The sequence below is a fragment of the Oncorhynchus masou genome, unplaced genomic scaffold (assembly GCF_036934945.1).
Source record: "Oncorhynchus masou masou isolate Uvic2021 unplaced genomic scaffold, UVic_Omas_1.1 unplaced_scaffold_14628, whole genome shotgun sequence".
Classification (NCBI taxonomy): Eukaryota; Metazoa; Chordata; class Actinopteri; order Salmoniformes; family Salmonidae; genus Oncorhynchus; species Oncorhynchus masou.
The window spans coordinates 1-4,836 of NW_027004615.1; the positions used below are offsets into that span (position 1 = coordinate 1).

Sequence of the window (4,836 nt, forward strand, 5' to 3'; positions counted from 1 at the left end):
AAGGCCTGCCCAGAACTCCGACCCTGAGTGGATGACAATCCAGCATCCTGGCATCAGTACAACTTGGAAACAGAGGGCTCACTTTTGCTGCCACACATCAGGAGTTCTCTGTAAACCTGGTCAGCCTCTGGTAAGAGTGTCATCAAAGGTGTCCAGGAATCAACTGGTTTTGTCCATCCGGTAGTTTCTGGTGAAAGTGCCAATTGGATGGTTTTCAGATTTGTTGACGAAATGCTTGTTTGGTACACTGCTCTGTTTGAATGTTGTAGTAGTGTAGCCTGTGATGTTCTCCATCTAGAATGACCTATTGGAGAAGAGCTTCTTCCTCAGATCATTGATACAATCTAGGCTGGTTGTCTCATCATAGAGAACACCGGTATCTCTCAAACAATGTGAAAGTGGACAAATCCAGATCCTGGGGCCTGTTGCACAAAACTAGGATAAGGGATTAAGCCAGGATATCTTGGTGATCCTGGCTCAATTGATCCGTAATCCGGTTGCACTAAAGATGGATAGGGGGCAGGAGGATATGTTATGGTATAAATTACCATGGAGATTTATTCTGTGGAGCTAGCCTGCTCCAGACCAGGCTAAATTCCAGGATCTATTTAATCTCATCCCTAATGTCAGTCAGCAGTCACCACAAATGGAAACCAATAGTTATTTCACTGCTCACTATACATTGTTATCACATATAACTAGACCCACTGTTATTATTTAAACGTTTGTGATCATTAATTTCAATGATTTTGGATAAAAAATGATTTTTAGATGATGTTGCTATCATTAGATAATTTACAGTTTCCCATAGACTATAAGGCTATATATAAAATGATAGAATATTAGGGCCACAGAGGGAAAAAAACACAAGTCATAATATTGTAACCAGTTGTTTTAAAGGAGGACAGTTGTTAAAATGACAGATGTGGGGCATTTCGTGAAATTGTACTTCAGTATGGTTTCATAAACAAAGACATGCTGATGTGCCAGAATATTAAGTATCACATTGTCATAAGTATCAAAACTGTAAAAACAATATGTAGCTTTTCTGCAGAAAGAACCAGCCTCATAAATGTATGACTTTATCCTTTTTCTTCAGTGTGGCCCTAGTACTCTGTCATAAACAAATACACATTCCATATGAATATAAAAACACAATGTGTAACATTATGTTCCTTTATTGAATAAGGACAAAACAAAGCAGGTAAACCATCAGCTCCTTTCGAAACTGAAGTCACAGTGACTCTACAAGATGGAAAGCACAGAATCCAAGCATATTATACAAAATGATACATACACATTCAAAGGTCTGTATATAACACACCCTGCATGTCTGCACACTAAAATAAATGCAGGACAAATCCATACACATCAACTGAACAGACAAATGAATGGATGCAGTAGCCTCCCTGCAGCCTTGTATTACACACAGTATACCGCACAAACATCATAAGAGGCCAAATTCGTCAAAAAAACGAACCCAAAAAAAACCAAATTCCTCTGCCACGCAGGACATATTTAACCAAAATTGAAAGCACACATACTAACTAAAATAATTCAACACATATTGGTCCCTCAGCAGCCGACCACTGTCGTCATCAGGGAAGATTGCCGGATTGTCCCAGTCCATGGCTGGTGGCACTCTGGGGGCCCTCTCCTTCCTCAGGCAGGCCACATTGTGGAGGACAGCACAAGCCACAGTAATATCACATGCCCTAACAGGGCTGACCCTTAATTTGTGAAGGCAGTGAAAGCGTGCCTTCAGGAGGCCAAAGGTCATTTCAACTCTGGCCCTGGTCCTGGCATGGGCATGGTTGTAGGCCTGCTGTGCTTCCTGGGGGTCTGTGAAAGGTGTCAGGAGAAAAGGCTGGCAGCCATACCCCCTGTCTCCCTGCAACACACCAGAGAATTCACCTGTCAACACAAAATCTCATCATTACTACCTCATAAACACAGTGATATTCTTGACACAGCCATGATGGTTATAAATAGGGGTTGTGTGGCTTACCTTGTGATAGATTTCAGAGGCCCGAAAGATTCTGGAGTCATGGACTGAGCCAGGCCATTTTGCCACAACATTGCTGATCACACAGTCAGCATTGCAGACCATCTGAAATCATAAGATGAGGAATATTACACCAATCAATGCACATCACTGGCAATGCAGAGTGTTCGTCAATGGACAATATCAAAAAGTTATGTTCACCTGAACATTAATGCTGTGAAAGGATTTCCTATTCACAAAATCGGCCTCATGGGCACCTGAGGGGGCTTTTATCCTTATGTGTGTGCAGTCCACTGCACCAATGACATTGGGAAAACCTGTCACACAAAGTAATGAGTATCCTACTATGTGTTAACTGTTGTCCTGTAATTTGTAGATCCTCTTACCTGCAATCCTATAGAACTCCTCTTTGATGTCACAGAATCTTCTGTGGCTAGGGGAAGGAGATGAAGACATCTGCTAATGCTTTGATAGCCAGACACACACCTCTTATTGTGCGGCAACAGTACTCTGCCCAGCTGTTCTGCATCCCCCACTGAGTACAGGAAGGCTCCATTACAGTAAAAAGAATGTTACACAAACACATTCACCACACTCAGTGCATGGCTCCGCAGTGCGGTGCTTAATCCTGGGACCCAGTAGCTCCCACAGATACCTGATGCCATCTGCAGAAAACCTGTATCTTTCATAGATGCGCACACAAAGGCCAGTGGCAACCGTCCCTGAAGACCCTTTCGCCTGAGCCCTCAGTACAAGCCAAAGCTTTTCATTCACCACATCTCGCACGAATGGGCATGCCATTGTCAGAGCAGAAAGGAACACAATTTTGGGCCTTCATATAGGCTAGTGGCCACACCTGGTGCTGGGGGGGTGGGCAAAAGAGGGCGATGCCTTATAACGATGACTTGGTTGTACTGATTGCTGGGAAAATAAAAAAAACCTTAGAAAGATGCCACTGTCCTGTGTGCTCACAATAAGAGCTCATATGTCATGGCTCACTTGACTTTACGAGAATATACCTAATTTTTATTTTGAGCTGTGTCATCTTCTTGGAGCTGGGGGAGGAAAGAAAAATAATGATTAATACATTTGTGTTACAGTTAGCATACAGTGTACATTGAAGGCATATCTCACCTCCCTCTCAAGTTTTTTTATTTCAAGGTCCAGTTTCCTAATTGTCCTCTTTTTTATTTCGGACTCCAGTGCAAGATTTTCCATCTTTTTCTTCTTGTACTGAATGTCTATGTCTGCCAGTTCTATTTGGCGCCGGAGGTGGTTGCCATACAACTTTCTGATAGCTTGTGAGCTCTGTGAACACAATACAATTAGCGCAGCTGGAATTTGGCAGGATGTGGTGTCCTTTTATTAATACGCACTATGTTGCCAGGCTGGTTTTCCCACTGTATAGCATCTGGGTCCTGTAAAATAAATTAGATTTTTTGATTTTGATGAGGACTCCTCACCATTGTAGAGTAAATAGTACTTTCACAGTCTTAACATGATACCTCATGCCTTCTGGAATCCAGAGAGATGGTCTCCTCCTCATCATCGTCTCCATCATGTGCTGTTGCTGCTGCACTGGGGCCTTCACCCTATCACATTTAATCGGATTCATATTGAAGCTAGTAGACAAGACATGCCAGGCCTACAGTATGCCTTTGATGGAGTACTCACTGGATCAGCATCGTCTGGTGCTTGTGCTGGTGGCTCTAACAGGAACACAGTGCTGCCAGACACTGCAAGGCAATAGGTAAACCAAAGTCAGACAGTCCAAATTGATTCAATATGAATGTGGTTGTATCCCATGTAGAGATGGAAGGACATACCTTGAATGAAGCGGGTGGCATCTTGGGAGGAACCTATGCTCGTCTCTTTCCCCCAGGGATCCCCTCTAAGACGGGCCTGCCTTTATTTAGCTCCAAGGCCATGTCCTCTGCTGGGGTAAGGTCAGCCTTTGGTGACCCACCACCCGTGCCTTGTCTGTGGGTATTCTTTTTCACTGCTAAAACAGTACAGACAATGTGTGAGCAGGCACCTTCTGGGTACAATATATGCTTGTGCTTTGTTAAATATTAGTCAGGGACCATACCATTCTGCAGAATGTTCTTGTATTTGATTTTGACCTGCTGCCATGTCCGTTTTGGCCCGTTCATGTTTAATCTACACACACACACACACACACACATTTAATGGAGTCACACTGCAAAAAATTACTTGGTATTTTTGTCTTGTTTTCAGTAAAAATATCAAAAAATGTATCATAGCTTTATACAGTGTGATGGAGTTACTTTACACAATTTCACTCATATCTGCAGTGCATTTCAATTAAAAATTTAACCGTTTCATAATTACAGTACAACTGCATTTTTGGAGATGTGAATTAAATATTTGAATTGTAATTGTGATGTTTCAGCGGAGCGGTGAGTGTGTAATTGTGCACTACTTACGCATTCAGGCGGTCTGCAATACTTTGCCACGCTTTTTCTCTTTGCTTTATCACTGTGGCGGTGTTGCCTTTCTTCTTAATTATATCTTTTACCTCCTCGTATGCCTCCATGAGGATTTGTGCTTCCGACGGGGAAAAGTACGCGGCTCTAGTTGCCATGGTAAATCAGTTAATCTGTGATCTGTGGCGGGGTCTATTTGAGTGAGCCGTGAGCGCGCACCTATCCAGGATTGGTTTCACCTGGCTTAATGAATCCGTGTCTGCTCATCCTGGCTTGGTCTTTGTGCAACCAATTAAGCCTGGACGCACATGTTTTGGCTTCATTGAGCTCAGCTGAGTCATTTATCCCGGATGTCTTAATTCTACTTTTGTGCAACAGGCCCCT

At 42.9% G+C, this 4,836-nt stretch overlaps 1 long non-coding RNA gene across 1 annotated transcript; it reads right to left on the reverse strand.

Annotated features, from left to right (window-relative positions):
* Positions 1 to 1,107: 1,107 nt before the first annotated feature.
* Positions 1,108 to 2,310, reverse strand: LOC135530935 (uncharacterized). Its single transcript, XR_010453924.1, has 3 exons — positions 2,207 to 2,310; positions 2,009 to 2,110; positions 1,108 to 1,914 (listed from the first exon to the last, which is right to left on the reverse strand). It is a non-coding gene; the product is annotated as an uncharacterized LOC135530935 (long non-coding RNA).
* Between the last annotated feature and the right edge of the window lie 2,526 nt (positions 2,311 to 4,836).